At 40.8% G+C, this 25461-nt stretch overlaps 3 non-coding genes across 3 annotated transcripts; all 3 read left to right on the top strand.

Moving 5' to 3' along the window:
• The first annotated feature begins 9767 nt into the window (after window positions 1-9767).
• On the top strand, window positions 9768-9849 carry trnas-gcu. The gene has a single exon. It is a non-coding gene; the product is annotated as a tRNA-Ser (tRNA).
• Window positions 9850-11397: 1548 nt separating this feature from the next.
• Window positions 11398-11479, top strand: trnas-gcu. Its single transcript has one exon. It is a non-coding gene; the product is annotated as a tRNA-Ser (tRNA).
• A 1549-nt stretch (window positions 11480-13028) lies between these two features.
• Window positions 13029-13110, top strand: trnas-gcu. Its single transcript has one exon. It is a non-coding gene; the product is annotated as a tRNA-Ser (tRNA).
• The last annotated feature ends 12351 nt before the right edge of the window (window positions 13111-25461 follow it).

Here is a 25461-nt window from a genome sequence, read left to right on the forward strand (position 1 = left end):
TTATCAGCTGCCCTCGAGCGCCATAAGGGAAGCCTCCAACGTATGGCCAACACCTCAAGCCACAGGGAACATGACCCCACACAAAGAAAAGTAAGAGACCTTACCTTCCAGTATGAACAAGAAGCCAATGAAAACAGTGCCAGTAACCAACCCAAAATTACAAGAAAGATGGATTTTGAAGGAAAAGAGCCAAGAAAGGTTAGTCAGAAGTCAGACAGAGTCATGATGAGGAAAGTCCTGGAGCCGAGTCCCACAGATGCAAGACGAATTTCCCTGCAAAACGGGACTCGACTCTACCAAGTTATTGGAGACCCCTGGGGCATAGATGGAGACGGACTGTTAGTTTTCACAAATGATAACTTCAAGATCCACAATACCAAATTCAGAAAGAGGTTAAGAGCCCAGGCAGGGGGAGATTACAAACAAGAGGTTGGAGAGCTGAGGAAACAAGTGAGCCAGAACAAAGCAACCAAAGTGCATCTGACTAGTGGGGCCAACCTCGCTTATTATGCTGTAATCCACTATCCCATTGCCGCTTACAAAAAGGGTGAAGACTTGAAAGAGTACAGAGAGAAAATGTGGGTAGCCTTGGAAGAAGGACTGAATGCTGCCATCAACCATGGCCTCAGAAGGGTAATAATATGCCTAGACGGACTGAGATTGCATAACCTGACATGGGAATCGGCAGAAAAAGTAGCCGTTGCAACAGCACACCATGTAGTCAAGAATCTGCTGACAGATGCCTCCCTGACCGAAATAGTCATCGTCACTTCCCTTAGCCAGCATGAGAGTCAGAGGAAGAGAGAGCTGGCGTTAGTAGAAAGGATGGATGAGAAGAAGCCGAAAGGTCCTCCTCAATTAGAGATATCAAGAATCAAACAAGCCTAGCTAGTTGCAGCCTGGAAGATCTAGATGAAACAGAGCCGGTTCCAACAAAAGATTTAAAAGCAAAGAAGAAGATAAGACAAAGTCCAGCCCAAGAGGAGATCCTGAGTCCATTTAAAATAGAGCCCTTGAACCCAGAAAGAGAAGACAGTGAAGAGGAGAACCATCAGAACAGGAGAGCTCTGGGGCAGAGAGTGATGACAGTGAAAGCCTTTTTTCAATCCCAGTGCAGCCGGCAACCCCTCACAAGCCACTCAAAGTAGGACAGAGAAAATGGGAAAACATCCTAATGATGCCATCATACCACACCCTAGCAACTTATCGGCCCCTGACCAGCAAGTTCAGATCTGCTTATGTTGGAGTTGTGCATGATGTGATGTTAAGAAGACTAAAGAAAGCTGCATACAAGTATGCACAAGAGATCGAGCGACAGGTTGATGAGCTCTCAGCCGAGGAAGAAGAGGAAGAACCTCCACAGCCGTCAGCACCACTCTTCACAAGCAAGCCTATAAGGAAAATGTTTGAACAACACACGGCATCCAGCCCCAAAGCTGATGTTTTTCGTGAGTACAAAAAAATCAAGACCTTAGTTAGAGAGAAAAGATCAGAAGAAAGTAATGAAGATTACATCAAAGATGTGTGGCCGATGATTACCAATGCTACTGAAAGTGATGAAGCTAAAAGGTTGTGGTTGAGCCATGTAACAGCCCATCCATTAGACAAGCAAGGAACAGCTCAAAGCCATTATAGGAGGTTGGTGTTGGAAGACATGGAGAGCTAGACTGCGCATGGATGGAGATCAGCGCCTTGCACCGGTGTGGCATGTGCTTAAGCAAACAATTTCACCAGCTAGATATGTGAAGGCCCTTCGAGAAGTAACCCAAGGGAGGAGAGGAGAGATAGCTTTTGCCAAAATGCCGATGCAGGGTACAACAATTCCACAGATGGATCAAGCAGTGATTTCTTATGATCTGGAGCAGCAGTTTTATGAAGAAAGAAGAAAGAAAGAGACAGGACAAGGGGCCAAACCACCAACTAAGGCCAGTGTGAAAGCTCCAGCCAACCCCCCTAACAGACCACCGCTCCAGAGAAGAGAAGAACCGCAAAGAAGATTTTACGGACCACCAGCATCGCAAGGCCCACAAAAGAAAAACACCTTTCTCCCTAGAGAAGAGTACGACAAACTGTCCTCTGAAGAAAAGAAGGCCCTCTTCGAGTCCCACAGATCAGGGACTGGGGGGCCTGCCAAGTAATGATGACACGGCCGTCAGTCACCCTGGAAAATGCCTACTGGAAGGGGGATGAAATCTACACAGAAGTGGGAGGAAAACCCTATCTAGTGGACACCGGGGCTGAGGTATCCATGACTCGCAGAGGCCTAAAGACGACAGGATACCTTACGGTCCAATTTGCCAACGGGACTGTAGAAGAGATGACGTATGGAACTTGGCAAGGAATCATTTGGGTGAAGGGTCCATACAACCTCATCACTGTCACAGACTTGAAAGAACTCAACAAACCATTTGGAGAGCGCCACTCTCTATCTCAAAGGCTGAGCCAGCTACGGTCAAGGTTAGTAAAAGTAGGATCGACTCAGAGTGGAACCGGGGCTCAAGAGTAGTACAAAGCAGTAGATGTGCCAGAAGTAACTGAACAGAAGCTGAAAGAAAGCCACTTCTCCCCGGCTGGGAAAGAGAAGTTACGGAAGATCATCACCTCAGCTAATGTGGCCCGGTTCTAGAACGACTGTGGAGACCTGGGACTGAAGTATGTACACCTCATAGAAGGGGGAGTGCATCCACCTGTTCGACAGTACCCCCTGAACACGGGTGCTGTTGAAGAAATGGATAAAATAGTAAAATAATTAAGCGTTGTAGGAATCATCAGAGAAGAGCTAAATCACATCAATAACAGTTCCATTCAAGTAGTAAAGAAACCAGAGTCAGCAGCAGGTTGGAGGCCAGTAATCAACTTCAATGCCCTCAATCGAAGAACCATAGTAAACCGAGCCAGCCTAATCAATCCCCAAGGAGCATTGAAGATGCTAAGAGTCAAGAAATATAAATCCTGCATTGACTTAGTAAATGGATTTGTCTTCCTCAGACTCGCAAAGCAATCACAAGGCAAGACAGCATTTACACACAAAGGCAAGAGTTATGTGTGGCAAAGGTTACCTGAGGGGTACAAGAACTCCCCTAATGTGTTCCAGTCAGCTGTGATGGAAGTTTTCGGTGACCTAGGAGCAACAGTGTACATAGATGATGTGTTCATCGCAGATGACACCGAAGAGGAGCACCTAGAGAGACTGCAAACAGTGGTGGAGAGAATTACAGCAGCAGGTTTGAAGCTGAACTCCATGCTGAAAGTAAGCAATGAAAATGGGGGGTTAGTAACGTTGTGGAGTTACACTTTGTCATCTGTAGAGAAGAAATTCCCCCAAGAAGAAAAATAGTTAGCAGTGCTTGCTACATACTGGAGCACCTTAAAAGACCTAGCACAAGGACAGCAGATTAAAGTCATCACTCAGAGCCAAGTCCACAAGTATCTCAGAAAAGGGATGGTGGAAAGCATAAATGCAACAAATACAAGGTGGGGAAGATGGGAAGACATCCTGCTGGACCCCGACCTTGAGATTGGCCCAGCACAACCAGCCAAGAAGAAAACACCCTTAGAGCTGTCTGTGACAGAAAGGCCGCCAGAGTGGGTCCTATACACTGATGGGTCGAAGAAAGGACTGGATCAGATGGCCTACTGGGGATTTATTCTCAAACAGCACGGGCCCTGGGAATTGACATCCTGGGGACAGTTAATATTAGAAGTTGTTGCAAATCCAGACCTCCCCCTGGAGGACTTGCCCGACACTCCCAAGGAAAGGGGTGCTCGGATTACAGGGCTATACTACTTCACCACCAGTCTAGATGCCTGGGGCAGTCAGGGAGCCAGGCCCAAACAGAAGGTGGGAGAGTTCATAGTAACCTCTGAAAACTGGCATCGTGATAGGGTGCTACAGATTCCAGGTACTGTGGCTCATTAGACAGACACGCCCACTGATCCTAGCTCCACCCACAGGGTACAACTGGCAGTGCAAATGGTTGTAGTCCCATTTAGAGGTGTATACTCAATAGGAGCAACAATAACAGTCATCCCAGAACATCAAAAAGAAGACTCTGGGAAAGTAGAAGCAGCAGCAGCATACAGGAATAAACGCTCACATTCCTGGCCTTGGCACTCTTTGCCACAGAAGTAGAAATGGATGAGGAAAGACAAAAATTGACGGACCGACAAGGAAAAGGGACAAAAGTCGTCAAGCGTCAAAGGAGAAGAAAAACACAAAAAGAAGAATGTTATTCCCCATCGGGTTCCTATACAGACAACAGAGTTAAAATTGGGCCTAACACCTGGAATGGCCTGATGCATGGAATCCCCTATTTGAAATTGCCATTGTTGTGGAATTTTCTTATCAAAGTGGGTAGAAGTTGACTCACAACAAGAGAAAATCCGGACTTTGTCTTAATAAGTTTTATTCAAAGGCATTCAGCGTTTGAAGACCCTGACACTGAGGTTAGTCAGTGAAACAGAGCCCCGATCAACATTTACACACAGTATTTATACCAGAACATGACAGTGTTATCTCAACTGCAAAGAGTCTGTTTTATAACCCAAACCCTTCTTGAGTTCAAAGGTGACAAGGTTATCTAGGAACAGACCCAACTGCCCTTCCTGACATTGTCCTAAAAGATTAGTCTGAACCATTAAACTTCTGATAATGGCTTTTACAGCTTACTCCCTAACACAGATGTTCACAGAAGTGAGGTAACCCAAAGATCACACACTTTGGAACACTTAATAAAAGAATTTCCATTACACCATCATGATTAGTTCTACAGGACACACCGAGAGCGGATTTTGCCCCTTTCTATCCAAACTCCGAGAGATATTTTGTCTCTAATATAGAGTATCAGAGGAAAGCAGATCTGCAAAAGCCTGACCATGCTGGAAACGGCCAAACCTTGCCATGGGATGTAAGTAACTTTTTCCTCTCATATCGCACAATGTCCTGGCCTGGCAACAAAGGACGTTACCCGCTGGACACTCAAGTTATACTCTCACCAGATGGGCCTGAAAACCTGCCATGGATATTCAATACAGTCCACCTTGAAGTGAAAGGAGCAGTTATGGGAATCAGATTTTGGACCACATTATCAAGAACCATTACAAGGCATATATTATGAAGTTTCAATGGCCGGAGCTGTAATTTGGGCCACATCACCTTCTATGTCAAGAGAAGTCAAGAGAAAAGAGCGCCAACCTGGTAGATATGTCTTCAACAACACCCAATTACCCATTTCGGTGAAAGAAAGCACGGTCTATACTAACCCTCCACATCCACACTGTACCATTCCGGCTCAACCAAGCCGTCGGTTTGTGATGGAAATTCTTGCAGTAAGCATTCCAAAGTGTATGACCTTTAGGTTACCTCACCCCTCAGAACATCTGTGTTAGAGGAGGAAGCTGTAAAGCCATTATCAGAAGTTTAATGGTTAAAACTCATGATTTAGGGTGATGTCTCGGGAAGGACAGATGGGTTCCTAGATAACTTTGTCACCTCTGAACCCGAGAAGGGTCTGGGGTCATAAAACACAGACTCTTTGAAGTTGAGATAACACTGTCATGTTCTGGTATAAATAGTGTGTGTAAATGTTGATCGGGGCTGTTTCACTGACTTGCTCGGTGACAGAGTCATTCAAACGCTGAATGCCTTTGAATAAAACTTATAAAGACAAAGTCCGGATTTTCTCTTCTTGTGAGTCAACTTCTACCCACTTTGATAAGAAAATTCCACAACAATTTTAGCATCACGAACAGGATTTAACGTGCCAGAGGAGACGGCAGGATGGGACACGGACGCCTGGCCAGCCTGAGAGTTGTTCTCAGTCCACTTCCATATTACGGGAGGGGAGTCCGGGTGCCCGCCTGCGGCTTCTGGCCGATTGGATCCGAACTATTTGTCTTCAAATATATCTGGGTGAGAAGTTACTCTGTATGATATAATGTATATTATTATTTTTATTACACATTAACCATCATCTCCTAACTAATTAATTAGGTTCCGGAGTTGCGAGAGGGAGGACATTGGTGAGGGCCCGGTCACCCTGTAAAGGTATACAGGGAGGTTCTCATTGGTAACAATGGGATAAAGTAGAACACAGGGTTTTGCGGGTGGTTTTTAGCAATTTTCTACACCTCAAAAAGGAGAAAAGCCACACGGGTAAAAAGGAAAAAAAAATGGTTCCGGAACCTTGAGGCATCAGGGGTGTCTCCTTCTTCAGACTCTGATTTATAAAATAATGAAAGGAAAAAGTGGGGATGATTGTGTTAAATGTGCTTTAATTTGGAAGATAACATTGGTTTTTCACAGCGTGGAAGTTTGAGTGTAAATAAGTAAAAAAAAAAAAAGTTTAAACTTTCCTGAAGGAAGTTTCGTTTGTCTTAAATATTGCGATCAGTCGGAAAAGAAGGTAATAGTTAAAAGGGACATTAGAGAGTCGAAAAGAAAGTTGTTTTAGAAAGGACTATAATGCATTTTGTGGAAGGAAGTGACAGGCAGGTGGACAACTGACTGACTGACTGATAATATTTCTTTGTGCAAAATCTGAACCTATACTAAACTTTTTCTTCTGCCTCTCTCACACACACATACACACACGTATGGGATTTGAGTTCAACATCTGCATTTGTGAGTCTGGATTTTAGAAACCTGCCCTTCTCCATGGCTATTACACAGAGACGCTTCTTCAGCATGGCCTGAAAGAGAGATCTGCCTTCCTGTCTGCCTGCTTGTTGCAAATCGCAGTGTGAGTTTCCACCTAAACGAAACTCAGAAGAAGTCTGGACCCACTGAGATTGACAACGATCCATGCTGCTGCAGAGCCAGAAGAGTGAATGCACTGGATTTATATTGAAAGCATCTTATGCAGGCAGAAGAGAAACAGGCCGGAGCAAAGTTTCTTCTTTCTCCCTCCTGGAGAAGTTAAAGTGGACAAAGAATGATTGAATGTCTCACCAACACACCTGGGAAGGGCCTGGTTGTTTTTTGGACTGATAGAGGACTGTGTGCCATGACAGTCTGACTCTGGAGCGATTAAGAAACTTAGGGGGGCAACGCACAAACACACACACATTTGCATAAATCTTTTCCTATTTTCTGCAACGAAGAAAGCTTATTAACCGCTGCTCATGTGACGCTTGCTTGACGTTGACAGATATAGCGGTTTAAAATATTATTTTAGGGTTAGAAAAGTATCTTTAAAAAAGGTGATAACTTAGCTCATTTGATATTTTCCAGTTAATTCTTTTAGATAAGCAAGTTCTCTTTTGTGGTGGAATATTCAGGGTCAATTATTCTAGTTATTAAAAGTTATTAAAAAGCAGAGGAAGTTACAACATCTCCAAAACTCAGCAGTAACCATGTGTTTCTATGTTATTCTCAGGACAGATCTCATAAAGGAGCATTTTTAAAACCCATTGCATGCGTAACACCTGATGGGTCTCTTTCAGGTATTATTTTCTGTTGTCAGAGTTTGTAACCCATAAATCTAATGGGTAGAGACCTCATTAAAACAGGCTTAGTTTTACTGCAGACAGTCTTCATACAGTCTCTGACATAATGGGGTGCACTTTTTTGTCCGCAAGTGCTAACTTACAAATGTATTGTTTTTCACAGCAGCTGCAGGGAAGAGGTTATATTAGTTATTTTTTTCCTTCCCTCTTTTGATTCATGCAGCGTGTTGATTTACACTGTACCTTATATCAGGTCCTGACAAAAACTATGAAAGGCTTGGTTTTGCAGGTTCTTTTTGCTCCCTTTGGGGAAGGAAAGGAAACCTAATCAGTTCTGTGTTGCATAGGAATATTAAAACACTTGTTGTTTTCTAAGATATCACCAGCTAAAACATTTTAAACTTTTGAGAGTAATTGGTTTTGTTAAACACATTTTCCTTCGTAAAACAGTCAGTCAGTAATTTTCTACCGCTTATTCCATAGTGGGTCGCGGGGGAGCTGGTGCCTATCTCTAGCAGTCTATGGGCTGGAGGCGGGGTACACCTTGGACAGGTCGCCAGTCCATCGCAGGGCAACACATAAACAACCAAGCACACTCATTCATACACCTAAGGGCAATTTAGAGTGACCAATTAACCTTAAAGGCATGTCTGTGGACTGTGGGAGGAAGCCAGAGTACCCGGTGAGAACATGCAAACTCCATGCAGAAAGACCCGGGCCGGGAATCAAACCCAGGACCTTCTTGCTGCAAGGCAACAGGGCTACATTTTCCCACATTTTCCTAGGTAAAACAAACCTTTAAAATGAGAATTGGAAAAACTGGGTTATTTTTGAAGGTAAGAAAGAATCTGATTGGACAGTGGTACCACACAAAAATTAAAACTAACCTCATGTTCCCTAAAAGACTGCATAGAAAAGGACTTCAGAACCGTGGAGTTGTTTTCCAACACAGTACCAAGTTTTTTACGCATGCTTTTTCTTTATTTCAAAACAGATCTGTGTTTTTTTTTTTTTTTGGTTTGTTTTATTTCTGGCCTTTTAGCATAATGTTTGTCTGACGCCTGGTCGTTCCTTCTCCTATAAATTTTACAACGTCAGCAATTTGTTTTTTAAATACTTAACACTGGAGAATTCAGGCGTCGCTCCTGCTGTCTCTGGCATGCTAAGTGAGCGCTCTACCATTTAAGCTGCTGTTTATCTTGTGAATGTGTTAAACCTATTGATCCTCGTACAGGATACTCTGCTAGTTTACTGTATATTTAATCTGCGTTGGTCAGAAGGTTATATGATGCCTATCACTGCACCCCCAAAAAAACCACTGAACAATGATGGAAATTTCGAGAAATCTGACAAATCTTACAATTTTATGTTTTTATTATCTTTTTTTTTGGGGATATTAGGATAGCCATAGTGCTAAACCGAAAAGAAAAAACCTAATGTCATTAATCCGTATTAAATGACTTTTTCCGTGGAGAATGCGGGCGTCGCTCCAACTGTCTCTCACAGAATAAGCGAGTGCTCTACCATTTGAGATAATTCCCTGTTTGCCTTGGGAAAACACATCCTGACACACTCCATATGTCAGATAGAAATTATTCTCCTTCACCCGAATTGAATTATCCTTTAATATTTGATCATCACCCTTTCACCTGTAGCATGCATACACAGGAACAAGGTGGCCGTGTGAACGATAGTGTAAACAATGAATCGCCTGGTCGTTCCTTCTACTATAAATTTTACAACAATGTCAGCAATTACTTTTTAAAATACTTAACACTGGAGAATACAGGCATCGCTCCTGCTGTCTCTGGCATGCTAATCGAGCGTTCTACCATTTGAGCTTCTGTGTATCTGCTGCATGTGTTAAACCTATTGATCCTCTTACAGGATACACTGCTAGTTTACTGTATATTTAATCTGCATTGGTCAGAAGGTTATATGATGCCTATCTCTCCACCCCCAAAAAACCACTGAACAATGATGGAAATTTCGAGAAATCTGACAAATCGCACAAGTTTATGTTTTTATTATCTTTTTGTTTTTGGATATTAGGATAGCCATAGTGCTAAACCGAAAAGAAAAAACCTAATGTCATTAATCCGTATTAAATGATTTTTTCCGTGGAGAATGCGGGCGTAGCTGAAACTGTCTCTCACAGGATAAGCGAGTGCTCTACGTTTTGAGATAATTCCCCGTTTGCCTTGGGAAAACACATCCTGACACACTCCATATGTCAGATAGAAATTAATCTCCTTCACCCGAATTGAATTATCGTTTAATATTTGGTCGTCTGTCATTTACCTATGACATCCATCCACATGGATGAGGTGGCCGAGTGGTTAAGGCGATGGACTGCTAATCCATTGTGCTCTGCACGCATGGGTTCAAATCCCATCCTCATCGTTTACCTGTTGTGTTAATGTATGTGTGCCTCAGAATGAAAGGAAGGCTCTCTTTGTGGTCTCAGTTGAAAGATGGCATAATCTTCCAGCAAGCACTCTACCATTGGAGCTAATTCCCCATTTGCAGAATCAAACAAAGAGTTGAAACACTCTGTATATTGGATAGAAATTGGTCTACATTATGTGAAGTGAATTATCCTGTAATATTTGATCATCCCCCTTTTACCTGTAGCACTCATACGCAGGGACGAGGTGGCCGTGTGAACAATAGTGTAAACAATGAGTCGCCTGGTCGTTCCTTCTCCTATAAATTTTACAACGTCAGCAATTTGTTTTTTAAATACTTAACACTGGAGAATTCAGGCGTCGCTCCTGCTGTCTCTGGCATGCTAAGTGAGCGCTCTACCATTTAAGCTTCTGTTTATCTTGTGAATGTGTTAAACCTATTGATCCTCGTACAGGATACTCTGCTAGTTTACTGTATATTTAATCTGCGTTGGTCAGAAGGTTATATGATGCCTATCACTGCACCCCCAAAAAAACCACTGAACAATGATGGAAATTTCGAGAAATCTGACAAATCTTACAATTTTATGTTTTTATTATCTTTTTTTTTGGGGGATATTAGGATAGCCATAGTGCTAAACCGAAAAGAAAAAACCTAATGTCATTAATCCGTATTAAATGACTTTTTCCGTGGAGAATGCGGGCGTCGCTCCAACTGTCTCTCACAGAATAAGCGAGTGCTCTACCATTTGAGATAATTCCCTGTTTGCCTTGGGAAAACACATCCTGACACACTCCATATGTCAGATAGAAATTATTCTCCTTCACCCGAATTGAATTATCCTTTAATATTTGATCATCACCCTTTCACCTGTAGCATGCATACACAGGAACAAGGTGGCCGTGTGAACGATAGTGTAAACAATGAATCGCCTGGTCGTTCCTTCTACTATAAATTTTACAACAATGTCAGCAATTACTTTTTAAAATACTTAACACTGGAGAATACAGGCATCGCTCCTGCTGTCTCTGGCATGCTAATCGAGCGTTCTACCATTTGAGCTTCTGTGTATCTGCTGCATGTGTTAAACCTATTGATCCTCTTACAGGATACACTGCTAGTTTACTGTATATTTAATCTGCATTGGTCAGAAGGTTATATGATGCCTATCTCTCCACCCCCAAAAAACCACTGAACAATGATGGAAATTTCGAGAAATCTGACAAATCGCACAAGTTTATGTTTTTATTATCTTTTTGTTTTTGGATATTAGGATAGCCATAGTGCTAAACCGAAAAGAAAAAACCTAATGTCATTAATCCGTATTAAATGATTTTTTCCGTGGAGAATGCGGGCGTAGCTGAAACTGTCTCTCACAGGATAAGCGAGTGCTCTACGTTTTGAGATAATTCCCCGTTTGCCTTGGGAAAACACATCCTGACACACTCCATATGTCAGATAGAAATTAATCTCCTTCACCCGAATTGAATTATCGTTTAATATTTGGTCGTCTGTCATTTACCTATGACATCCATCCACATGGATGAGGTGGCCGAGTGGTTAAGGCGATGGACTGCTAATCCATTGTGCTCTGCACGCATGGGTTCAAATCCCATCCTCATCGTTTACCTGTTGTGTTAATGTATGTGTGCCTCAGAATGAAAGGAAGGCTCTCTTTGTGGTCTCAGTTGAAAGATGGCATAATCTTCCAGCAAGCACTCTACCATTGGAGCTAATTCCCCATTTGCAGAATCAAACAAAGAGTTGAAACACTCTGTATATTGGATAGAAATTGGTCTACATTATGTGAAGTGAATTATCCTGTAATATTTGATCATCACCCTTTTACCTGTAGCACTCATACGCAGGGACGAGGTGGCCGTGTGAACAATAGTGTAAACAATGAGTCGCCTGGTCGTTCCTTCTCCTATAAATTTTACAACGTCAGCAATTTGTTTTTTAAATACTTAACACTGGAGAATTCAGGCGTCGCTCCTGCTGTCTCTGGCATGCTAAGTGAGCGCTCTACCATTTAAGCTTCTGTTTATCTTGTGAATGTGTTAAACCTATTGATCCTCGTACAGGATACTCTGCTAGTTTACTGTATATTTAATCTGCGTTGGTCAGAAGGTTATATGATGCCTATCACTGCACCCCCAAAAAAATCACTGAACAATGATGGAAATTTCGAGAAATCTGACAAATCTTACAATTTTATGTTTTTATTATCTTTTTTTTTTGGGGATATTAGGATAGCCATAGTGCTAAACCGAAAAGAAAAAACCTAATGTCATTAATCCGTATTAAATGACTTTTTCCGTGGAGAATGCGGGCGTCGCTCCAACTGTCTCTCACAGAATAAGCGAGTGCTCTACCATTTGAGATAATTCCCTGTTTGCCTTGGGAAAACACATCCTGACACACTCCATATGTCAGATAGAAATTATTCTCCTTCACCCGAATTGAATTATCCTTTAATATTTGATCATCACCCTTTCACCTGTAGCATGCATACACAGGAACAAGGTGGCCGTGTGAACGATAGTGTAAACAATGAATCGCCTGGTCGTTCCTTCTACTATAAATTTTACAACAATGTCAGCAATTACTTTTAAAAATACTTAACACTGGAGAATACAGGCATCGCTCCTGCTGTCTCTGGCATGCTAATTGAGCGTTCTACCATTTGAGCTTCTGTGTATCTGCTGCATGTGTTAAACCTATTGATCCTCTTACAGGATACACTGCTAGTTTACTGTATATTTAATCTGCATTGGTCAGAAGGTTATATGATGCCTATCTCTCCACCCCCAAAAAACCACTGAACAATGATGGAAATTTTGAGAAATCTGACAAATCGCACAAGTTTATGTTTTTATTATCTTTTTGTTTTTGGATATTAGGATAGCCTTAGTGCTAAACCGAAAAGAAAAAACCTAATGTCATTAATCCGTATTATATGATTTTTTTCCGTGGAGAATGCGGGCGTAGCTGAAACTGTCTCTCACAGGATAAGCGAGTACTCTACATTTTGAGATAATTCCCCGTTTGCCTTGGGAAAACACATCCTGACACACTCCATATGTCAGATAGAAATTAATCTCCTTCACCCGAATTGAATTATCGTTTAATATTTGGTCGTCTGTCATTTACCTATGACATCTATCCACATGGATGAGGTGGCCGAGTGGTTAAGGCGATGGACTGCTAATCCATTGTGCTCTGCACGCATGGGTTCAAATCCCATCCTCATCGTTTACCTGTTGCGTTAATGTATGTGTGCCTCAGAATGAACAGAAGGCTCTCTTTGTGGTCTCAGTTGAAAGATGGCATAATCTTCCAGCGAGCACTCTACCATTGGAGCTAATTCCCCATTTGCAGAATCAAACAAAGAGTTGAAACTCTCCGTATATTGGATGGAAATTGGTCTACATTATGTGAAGTGAATTATCCTTTAATATTTGATCACCACCCTTTTACGTGTAGCACTCATACGCAGGGACGAGGTGGCCGTGTGAACAATAGTGTAAACAATGAGTCGCCTGGTCGTTCCTTCTCCTATAAATTTTACAACGTCAGCAATTTGTTTTTTAAATACTTAACACTGGAGAATTCAGGCGTCGCTCCTGCTGTCTCTGGCATGCTAAGTGAGCGCTCTACCATTTAAGCTGCTGTTTATCTTGTGAATGTGTTAAACCTATTGATCCTCTTACAGGATACACTGCTAGTTTACTGTATATTTAATCTGCATTGGTCAGAAGGTTATATGATGCCTATCTCTCCACCCCCAAAAAACCACTGAACAATGATGGAAATTTCGAGAAATCTGACAAATCGCACAAGTTTATGTTTTTATTATCTTTTTGTTTTTGGATATTAGGATAGCCATAGTGCTAAACGGAAAAGAAAAAACCTAATGTCATTAATCCGTATTAAATGATTTTTTCCGTGGAGAATGCGGGCGTCGCTGAAACTGTCTCTCACAGGATAAGCGAGCGCTCTACCATTTGAGATAATTCCCTGTTTGCCTTGGGAAAACACATCCTGACACACTCCATATGTCAGATAGAAATTATTCTCCTTCACCCGAATTGAATTATCCTTTAATATTTGATCATCACCCTTTCACCTGTAGCATGCATACACAGGAACGAGGTGGCCGTGTGAACGATAGTGTAAACAATTAATCGCCTGGTCGTTACTTCTACTATAAATTTTACAACAATGTCAGCAATTAGTTTTAAAATACTGAACACTGGAGAATTCAGGAGTCGCTCCTGCTGTCTCTGGTATGCTAAGCGAGCGCTCTACCAATTGAGAAAATTCCACACTTGCAGATGCAAACAAAGACCTGACACACTCCGTATGTTGAACAGCAATTGGTCTGTACAACAATGTCAGCAATTGCTATCACTGAAGTTAGAAGATAAATCTACACAACAGACAATACTTTTTTTTCCTCTGTTTATCTAGTGCATGTATTTTTACCTTTAACCCAACAGAAAAATAACTAATGTCATAAAAATTGTTCTACATTAGGTGAACTGAATTATCCTTTAATATTTAATCATCACCCTTTTACCTGTAGCACGCATAAGCAGGGACGAGGTGGCCGTGTGAACGATAGTGTGAACGATGAATCCCCTGGTCGTTCCTTCTACTATAAATTTTACAACAATGTGAGCAATTATTTTTTAAAATACTGAACACCGGAGAATTCAGGCGTCGCTCCTGCTGTCTCTGGCATGCTAAGCGAGCGCTCTACCATTTAAGATTCTGTTTATCTGGTGAATGTGTTAAACCTATTGGTCCTCGTACAGGATACACTGCTAGTTTACTGTATATTTAATCTGCGTTGGTCAGAAGGTTATATGATGCCTATCTCTGCATCCCCAAAAAACCACTGAACAATGATGGAAATTTTGAGAAATCTGACAAATCGCACAATTTTATGTTTTTATTATCTTTTTGTTTTTGGATATTAGGATAGCCATAGTGCTAAACCGAAAAGAAAAAACCTAATGTCATTAATCCGTATTAAATGATTTTTTCCATGGAGAATGTGGGCGTCGCTCCCACTGTCTCTCACAGGATAAGCGAGCCCTCTACCATTTGAGCTAATTCCCCATTTGCAGTGGGAAACAAAGACGTGAAACTCTCAGTATGTTGGATAGAAATTGGTCTACATTATGTGAACTGAATTATCCCTTAATATTTGATCATCACCCTTTTATCTGTAGCATGCATACACAGGGACAAGGTGGCCAGAAAGGTGGGTCAGAAAAGGTTAGGGTTCATTTGTCTTGATTATAAACAAACAGAGGAAGTGGGAAGTGGGGACCTGGTGAATAGCCCCCAGATGCTGCTAATAAAATAATAAAAGCATAACTCATTCTTGTGACCATCTCCCTTCCTGTAACATGTATGGAGGGAAAAGCACTTACATGAGTGATAAACAATACAAAAGATATAAAAACCCTAACAGAGGATCAAGTACATTCACTACAATGTGCAAAAACTAGGAAATTGGACACAAAGCGGGTTTGAAACTGTCCATGACTAATTAGCTTCAACTTCCCTGATGGCATTCCAGAATAGAATTGCTTTGGACATGTTGTTAGCTGAAAAAGGAGGAGTTTGTGCTATTTTTGGAGAAAAATGTTGTACATTCATACCTAACAGCACTGCTACTGATGGCAGCCTCATTAAAGCCGTAGAAGGTTTGAGATCTCTAAATGGCAAACTTAAGGAGCAGTCTGGAGTAGACACCTTGATGTGGGACTCCTGGCTAGATGTGTTTGAGAAGTATAAAATTTTAGTATCATCAGTAATAATTTCCTTTGCTGTGTTTGCTGCAAGTTTTGACATTGTGTGGATGTTGTTGTACTCCCTGCCTTCGTTCTCTGCTTAACCGTCTTATCACCACAGCTATTTATTAAATGGAAGACAGAGTTACCCAACTCTATCCGTTATTTAAACAGCAGGATGATGAAGATGATGAGGATGCGACTGACGACTTTTCTGACCAGTACCCATATCCATTTCTGTATGATTCTGTGATTTAAATGTCAGTAAGTACCTCTGAGTATAATTGTCTTTGTACTTATGAAAATACTCTTACAGTTAAAAAATCCAAAAGAAGTGGCTGTTAAGTAATATGAGAATATGAGCAGATATTCGACGAACAGGGAGGAAGTGTTGGAATAATTGAATATAGATTTATCTTATATATTCTCCTATTTTTAACTTGACTATTTGATTTTATACCATTTTATGATGTTTGTGTGAGTAAAGGATGTGATGAGTTTGTCTACAGGCAAAGATCATAAATGGAGCTGAGCTTGCTGAGGTGGAAGCAGTCCGCAGTTGAGGAGGTCATAAAGATGAAGGCTGATTGCGCTGAACAGAAGAGACACTGATCTTAGGATTGGGGAGACTGTGGAAGTGTGTTGTTAAAAGATAATGGTGTTTATGACCTGTTTACGATGCAGCTGTTTTTCCCATCCTTAGAAAGCAACGTGTTTGTAACTAGGGGCCCCCCGAAAGATAATAAAAAGAGAAGTGCGGACAGATGTTTTTCAGAGCGATAGAGAGATTTGTAACTGGAACCACATCTCTGTCCGTTCTCCTCGCTGCGAGTGAAATAACAAATTATTTGTCTTTCTCTTCTTTTTGTGATGTTATAAGTATTTTAGGTTGTTTAAACCTGACAGTTACCTCCAGCAGATATTGCAGGGCCTCAGTGACAATATTTAAACAGGGGGATCTTGTCAGTATATCCAAGGTACATGGAGTGTTTGATAAAAAATACAGAGTGTTTACAGTGAATAAGCGGATACCTGATCTCCTCCTGTATACAAACTCAAAGTTTTGGATGGAGAACCTTTCGAGGGTTCTTTTTACGCAGAGGAACTTCAAAAAGTAAAAATATTTAAAGATAAGATGTATCAATTAGAGGAAATATCAAATCGACACACAGTCAAGGGTGTCAAACAGGTTTTTGTAGGCTGGAAAGATTTGCCTGAGAAATTCAACAGTTGGATCAGGTTTGATGAACTTCGAGACGTATAAAATAGGTGTGTGCTGAAACCTTACGATTCATACAGTATCATGGACAGCAAGATAGAGGACGGTGATTTCTTTGTTACCCTTCCCTCTAACGCTAGCAAGGAAGTGTCTAAAAATAATACCAGTTCAAGTTTCCGTGTAAATTTACCTTACCTTCCAGTTTCCAGAAGACATATTGAAAATATCCATATTGAAATTGAATCGGACCAAAACGTTCCTGTAAATTTAGTCTATGGAAAGACCGTCATAAGACTACACTTCAGACCGGTGATATCACAACATAGCTTGAGATAAATTTATTTGTAAAAACTATTCCAGAGATATATATAACGTCTAAGTCCAATTGGTTATCATTCATTTTCTCCTGGTCCTTCAACACTGTGCACCAAGCAGGCAAGAGAGAACATGGCACAGCTAAGACTGAGACGTGATCCTAATCACTTTGTACATTACTATATAAGTCAATCAGGCGGTAATCTGCCAGGGTTTTATGGGGCGTCGGTCATGTACGCACGTGAATTGGATCATTATTTTCAAAACTATTTCGCTTCGTATCTCCTCTGGTTAAAATAGGATTTGTAAAACCCCATCTGAAAACGGCTGGATCAAATATCACTTCAGATGTCATAGGTAGAGCCCTGAGTAAAATGAATGGTTCTACACGCACCGACGGTCAAGAAGGTTCAGGAATTATGGTTTTATCCAAAAGACCCAGAACAAGACCCGCTGGTAATCGTTTAAGGATGGTTAAAAAACAACAACAAGCACGAAAAAGGAGATCAGTTGGAGCTGACAACGAAGAGGACAGAAGTATTTAAATAATGGCTCTTTTATATAACAAATCATCAGAGTGCACGCTGGCAGAGCTGGACTTATTTTCTGCCCCGATGACGCAGCTATGGATCAAAGATAAAATTTACACCAAGATCCAGCCTTTATCAGCAATCACCGATGGAGGCCCGATCGAGTTTTTCATTCCGGGAGATGAAGAAAAGTATCTGGATCTCAACAATACGCTGTTGCATCTCAGAGTGAAAATTACTAACAAGGATGGAACAAACCTGCAGGATGATGCACCTGTCAGGCTCATCAATTACCCGTTAAACACCATCTTTAGGCAGTGTGATGTCACTCTCGGAGATTGATTGATTTCACAATCCAGCGGCACCCATCCATATAGAGCCATGATTGAGACATTGTTAAACTTTTCTGAGGGTTCTTTAAAAAGCCAGTTTAGCTCTGGTCTTTTTTTCAAAGACACGGCAGGGGCTCTGAATATCGTTACAACTAAAGGCCCTAACCAAGGTCCTAACAGCAGAGCAGGGTTTTGGGCAAATTCCAGGGAGGTACATCTTCTAGGACCCTTGCATGCAGGCATATTTTTCTGCGAAAGACTTCTTTTAAACTCTGTTGACCTCAAAATTAAACATACAAGAGCCAATGATTCTATATGTCTCATGGCCATAAGAGACTCCACTTTCAAACTCAGGATATTAAGAGCCTCTCTTTTCATCAAAAAAGTTACCATCTCTCCAGTTGTAGGACTGGGTCACATTACAGCTTTATTGAAAGCAAATGCTCTCTATCCACTTTCATGTGTGAATGTAAAAACATATTCCATCCCTGAATATTCAAGGGTGTGCAACCAAGATAATCTTTTCTTAGGTGTCTTTCCCAAGTAGGTGGTGATTGCGTTACTGGATCATCTTTTACAGGAATATGCGATCTCAATCCATTTGCTTTTAATCATTTTGATATGGAATATTAAGCCTTATGCAAGGATGGTAGACAAATTTCCGCTAAGGCCTTCCAACCCAATTTTAACCAAGGCAATTCAGTGAGAGAGTATAACTTGTTTATGGCTACAGGACGACATCTAAAAGATCTTCCACTGAGTATAACACGTCAAAAATTTAATCAAGGATACTCTCTATTCGCATTTAATCTTAACCCGGGTGAGGACACAGATGCTCTATCTCCAGTTTCCAGTGGAAATGTAAGACTGGAAATGCGTTTCAGAAACCCGTTGCCTCATACCTTCTACGCTTGTTATGACTCTATTTTAGAGATTGATTCAAAGAGGCATGTGCTGGTGGATTATTATTAATCTAATCAGACATGAATAATCATGAAATTGAGGACCTACTGTATCATCTGCTGGGAGATTTGTTTTACGGTGTATAGGCGTGCGACCAGCTGCCGCTGCTCACTGACACACTCACAGGGCCCGCATACTTTATAGTGAACACACATCCTTCACACATGCCGGGAGAACACTGGTTGGCTCTGACTTTGGAAGAGAATGGTGAAGCCAGCTTTTTTGACTCTTATGGATTTCTTCCGGATTTTGATTTCTACCCGTCAAGCATTATAACATTTTTAAAAGACAGATCATCAAAAATATTGTATCACAATAACCAGCTTCAAAACACTTTGTCCACAGTGTGCAGTCACTATTGTATTTATTATCTCTGTCATAGAGCATGCGGTTTATCACTGCAAGTATTGTCTAAATACACCGGAGATGTGTTTAAGAATGATTTGATGGTATCTAACTTTGTAAAAAAATACCAGAAATTTGTCATTAATCAGAGTTCTGCATTTTTCACTCACAGTGCATGCTCCTTGGATATGTTTCAGGATTGTTATGGAGTTTAAATGAAAATTCAACATGGAAGACTCACCACCCCACCACGTCCAATCACTCCTCACTGACTTCTCCAATTAATGGCAGGTGCGCACTCCTCCTCGGCAAATCATCTCCCAGGGCATCACTTTTAAAGACCTTCTGCATGGAAGACACCGCTCTTCTGCTAAGCTTTGACCCTCCTCCACCCCTTCTCCACCATAGGCTCCCAACTCCTTCCATACCAAAGCCTACACCACCACCAGGATTGGATCCTAGGGGGGGAAGAAGTACCTAATCATAATCCTAAAATGATTATTCAAACCCACTTCATCCTCAGTGTTTATGTCTTCCTCAGGGTTCAGAGCGCCAAAGAAATAATCTTTCATTAATAAACTCTTTAACCATCTTCTTGTTGTTTCTCCGTTATGTGAGTCTTTCCAGGCTGAAATGGAATTTAAATTGTCTTTTTTTGTGATTTTGTTTAAATTATAATGAAAATGCATGTCGGTGTGTGTGTGTGTGTGTGTGTGTGTGTGTGTGTGTGTGAAGTAGAGCATGATGTTAGACAAGAAAATATAATCAATAAAGATTTTATTCAATGAAAGAAATAGGTTACAAGTCTAATTTTCTTATAACGGTTTATGATGAAAATGTGATCCATCGGGGAAGTAGTATTGTTTTACGAAGAGACTTTTTTGGCTTCAGTTAGTATTTCTAATGTCTTCCTGCTCATATCTCGACCAAAGCGGAGAAATACTTATCTGCTTTTTTCTTCTCTGCTTAATGCGGGGGGATGCTTCAGAACTTTCAATAAATGATCCCTCTCCCTCTGTTTTGAGCCGTCTATATTCATCACGAGCATAAGGGTTACTGACTGAAGATATGGGGATGTTTACCTCTGACAAATATGTAGAAAGTCTGACCATCCTCGGCGTAGTGGTGCTCCAGATTTTTGAAACAATAGCATGAAATTTTTCAACAAGTCAATCATATTGTACCCCTTTACAACATTTCCTTTAAATACAAATTCTCGTTGTGAAGTCCAACTCTCAATTCTTTTGAGGCACAGTCCTTTCTGGGCTCACATGTTGATCCTCTTCTTTAATGCAGTTGATCAGCTGGGCTGTTTCTCTGTTCCTTTTCCATCTGAGCTTCTTTTCTCCCTCCGATCTGGGTAAAGACCTTCATTACGTTTTCATCATTTGAGGCTTGGGCAATAACATCATCTAAAATAACCAGATGATTCTGATCAGGAGGAAACAGGTTTTCATCTTCAAAAGAATGAGGCAATCCTTCCACAAATTTTATATTTTTATTCATCTTCTGCAATTCAGTATACATGGGCTGAAAATATGTGTAAATCCATACAATATTTTCTGGAACATTATCCATGACATGGTTCCAATTTTGCAAAACACTTTTTACAAAAAAGGTTTTCCTGCAGCCGCTGGGTTCTATAATCATACATGAGAAAGGCGCTCTAAATCTAAGATCAAAATCAATCTCCTGTAAATCGGAGGAATGCAACATTTTTTTTTTATCTTTCTTCCTCTTCTTATGCTCTAATAACCAAAAGGCAGATTTGTCCCATCAAATAAAAGGCGTCTCTTGTCATACACCAACCGAAACCTTTTAACAAATGCAGCATTTCTTAAGTGGAATCTCTTTTTATCCCTCCTGATGTTGTGCTGGGGAATTTCGATGACACCCTACCTGGATCCTGCTAAGTAGCCCTCAACCAGCCCTTTGATGCTGTCAACATTGACTCTCTCGCTGCATTCATGCATCTGAGTGATACATTTAGCTCGCATCAGTAGCTTTTTCTGATTTTTGGTTTGGTATGCATAATTCTTGGGTCCTGTTGATGCAAACTCCAAAATGCTGTCTCACCCTAGCTCGTCTGTAAGATTCCCCCAGATAATTTCTCAGTTCCAAAGGAGTTTCACCAGTTTTCGTCACAAAAATGAGGCTATCTGTGTCAATATCAATTAGTCTGTTCTGTAACTTCTCCATGCTGCTGAGAAGTTTTAAATGTGCAAATGCAGTGGTGAATGCTGCAATAACCAGATTGTTTACCTTGCTTTGGGGAGAGATGACACGTTTGCTATAGTTCCACTGCACTATGAACGTCAGGGTTGAAGAAATGGAAGTAGTTAACCCTGTATTTGCTCGAGAACATGAAGCTGAAGAACTCATCAGGGTTAGTGAATACTGTGGTCTGAGACAGATCACTTTGCTGTGCAAACTTTCCCCAAAAGCTGTTTAAACACAGTTTTGCTACCTGTCTTTTGGCAGGGTTCACCTCAATTTTGCCTGGGTCTAGTTGGATACCCTGGTGGAGATTGTAGTCTGCTACATACTTTGACCTGCTCTCCTCATTCACCGCTTCAGAAGGGTAGCTGAAGCCTCCTGCTTACCCTTTAAAAAGCAATGAATGTGACTTTTAAAGATAGCTTTACAAAAGTCTACACTTTACTCACACACCTGTCAGAGCTCTGTCCTCATCATTATGCCTGCAAAGACCTGACTGGTTATTTATTTCAGCACATGTCCGGCAGAGACTAAACACAAGTTTAACTTAGGATGTTCTGTAAGGCAAAACGGGGAAAAAGAGACCTCGTGTGGGGTAGGCCACAGCTCTGACGCGGCCAAAGTAGCTGCTGGGATCATCGAAATTTTTGTAAATGATGGTGGGGTGCCCGAGGGAAAAGACGCAGTTACCATTTACAGTTTCACCCGGCCCCGCTGTGTACCTCAACCTCATAGGGCAGGTGCGACCATCATACATCTCGGGGTGATAGCAGTTCGGGTGCAATAACTTTCTCAAGAAAGCTGATCACCCCAAGGTCTGATTTTTTTCATTTCAGTCCACTCAAGCTCCCAAATAACCTCGAGACGAAGGCCATACACAGTTTGGAGTACCTTGCTTCTCTTAACAGTGGCTGCGTAAAACTGTTCAAATGCTGCCCCTCTCAAAGGACACTTGTCATGAGGTGAATAACACAATTTACAGCCATGGAAAAAACAGCCGTAAAATTCGAACACAACCTTTCCACCGTTAATCTCTGCATACCCATCCACAGAATATGGACCGATTTTCTTTTCCCCCATGTTTAATGCATGTTCGATGTCTATTTTTCTGCTGTCTGAAATCCAGCCAAGCCATTGAATGGACGCGCTGGAAAAAGTCTTACTACTACGCCTGTAGACCAGAGGTGAGGGGATGGCCAAGGTTTTAGGAGGAAGGAAATTGGTTACAAAAACCTTCATACAGGCTGAGGCTATCGTGATGCAGAGACATCCAGAGACGCTTCTTCAGCACGGCCTGAAAGAGAGAGATCTGCCTTCCTGCCTGCCTGCTTGTTGCAAATCGCAGTGTGAGTTTCCACCAGAACGAAACTCAGAAGAAGTCTGGCCCCAAAACCCACTGAGATGGACAACGATCCATGCTGCTGCAGAGCCAGAAGAGTGAATGCACTGGATTTATATTGAAAGCATCTTATGCGGGCAGAAGAGAAACAGGCCGGAACAAAGTTTCTTCTTTCTCCCTCCTGGAGAAGTTAAAGTGGACAAAGAATGATTGAATATCTCACCAACAGACCGGGGAAGGGCCTGGTTGTTTTTTGGACTGATAGAGAACTCTGTGCCATGACAGTCTGACTCTGGAGCAATTTAGAAACTGATGGGGGCAACGTACAAACACACACATTTGCATAAATCTTTTCCTATTTTCTGCAACGAAGAACGCTTATTAACCGCTGCTCATGTGACGCTTGCTTGACGTTGACAGATATAGCAGGTTAAAATATTATTTTAGGGTTAGAAAAGTATCTTTAAAAGGGTGATAACTTAACTCATTTGATACTTTCCAGTTAATTCTTTTAGAGAAGCAAGTTCTCTTTCATCGTGGAATATTCAGGGTCAATTATTCTAGTTATTAAAAGTTATTAAAAAGCAGAGGAAGTTACAACATCTCCAAAACTCAGCAGTAACTATGTGTTTCTATGTTATTCTCAGGACAGATCTCATGAAGGAACATTTTTAAAACCCAGCGCATGCGAAAAACCTGATGGGTCTCCTTCAGGTATTATTTTCTGTTGTCAGAGTTTGTATTCCATAAATCTAATGGGTAGAAACCTCATTAAAACAGGCTTAGTTTTACTGCAGATGGTCTTCATACAGTCTCTGACACAGTACTTACAGTTTGGTGCAGTTTTTGTCCGCAAGTGCTAACTGACGCTTATGGAAGGTACAAATTCATTGTTTTTCACAGCAGCTGCTGGGAAGAGGTTATATTAGGTTTTTCTTCCCTCTTCTGATTCATGCAGCGTGTTGATTTACACTGTACCTTATATCAGGTCCTGACAAAAACTATGAAAGGCTTCGTTCTGCAGGTTCTTTTTTTCTCCCTTTGGGGAAGGGAAGAGAAACCTAATCAGTTCTGTGTTGCATAGGAATCTTAAAACACTTGTTGTTTTCTAAGATATCACTGGCTAAAACTTTTAAAACTTTTGAGAGTAATTTTTGTTAAACACATTTTCCTTGGTAAAACAAACCTTTAAAATGAGAATGAAAAATGGGGTTATTTAGAAAGAATCTGATTGGACAGTGGTACCACACAAAAATTAAACTAATCTCATGTTCCTTAAAAGACTCTGCATAGAAAAGGCCTTCAGAACCGTGGAGTTATTTTCCACCACAGTACCAAGTTTTTTTAAGCATGCTTTTTCTTTATTTTAAAACAGATCTGGTTTTTGTTTTGTTTTTGGCTTTTTAGCATAATGTTTGTCTGAAGCTTCTTATGAACTGGGATAGGAGCAAATATGATCTGAGGTAAATTAGGAGCTGTGAACTAATAATTTTAAATCTGATTATTGTCCAAGCAGAAATAATATATAACAATGTCTCCGAATATTATTTAGCCAATCCTTCAATCTCTGCAGAAAGTTAACACCATTGTTCAATGCAGTAGTACTCAACCTGTGGTTCCTGGACTCCTGAAGACCGTAAGCCATAGATTTTGGGTCAATAAAATTATAATATTTAATTAAAGGTAGACCGATTACTTATTAAGACAGATCTAAGCCAATGATGGGTTCCAGTCATTTTGGTGGCTTTTAAATGCAGTAATACTCAAAATTTCTACTCTGGGGAACACAGATTGGGGTTGAAAAGTTTTGTTTTGGAACCAAGGTTAGAATTTTTATAACGGAATCAAGACAAGTAAAATCCTTCATTTTAGAAAAAGAAAAGAAATAAAGGCCCTCTTAACAGTAAGAGGATGGTCGGCTCAAACTCAAGTCTCCGTGTTTGATTTCTTAGAGGTTTAAAGATTAAAGGAATACATATTAGTACAAAGGTACACAAGGTGATTTCAGATTACTAAGATATAAAATATTGGAACATTTATCAGCATTTGGATTGTAAAAGAGGGGTTCTAGTAATAAGTTCTCCCCAACTCTCAAAATTTAAATAGCCCAAATTAAAGAAAATGATGTTTGTTCTTTTTGAAACACTATGTGGGAAAAAGTCCAGTTTGGAGACAAACTTCTTATCTTAATTTCTGATTAAGTTAAACACTGCAGTTTTGTTTAGTTTGGGTATACCATAAAAATGTCAACGCCGGCTTTTTTAATTTCTCCTCGGGGATCAATAAAGTGTCTTTGAATTTGAATTGAATTGAATTAAAATACTTCTTTGCATTTAACCTGAAATTCTGCAATACAGCTGCGATTAAATTGAGCCAAACAAAAGAGAATTATAACAATAACTCTCAGGATTGTAGTTATTATTATAGAGTTACAGTACAAAGAATTAGCAAAAGGTTTCAGCATCAGTGAATTTGGAATCAATTAAGAGAAAACTGTTGCTGTGCTTCTAAATACTTTGAGATCTCTTTGGACTATGTG

Source organism: Girardinichthys multiradiatus, chromosome 23, assembly GCF_021462225.1.
Source record: "Girardinichthys multiradiatus isolate DD_20200921_A chromosome 23, DD_fGirMul_XY1, whole genome shotgun sequence".
Classification (NCBI taxonomy): domain Eukaryota; kingdom Metazoa; phylum Chordata; class Actinopteri; order Cyprinodontiformes; family Goodeidae; genus Girardinichthys; species Girardinichthys multiradiatus.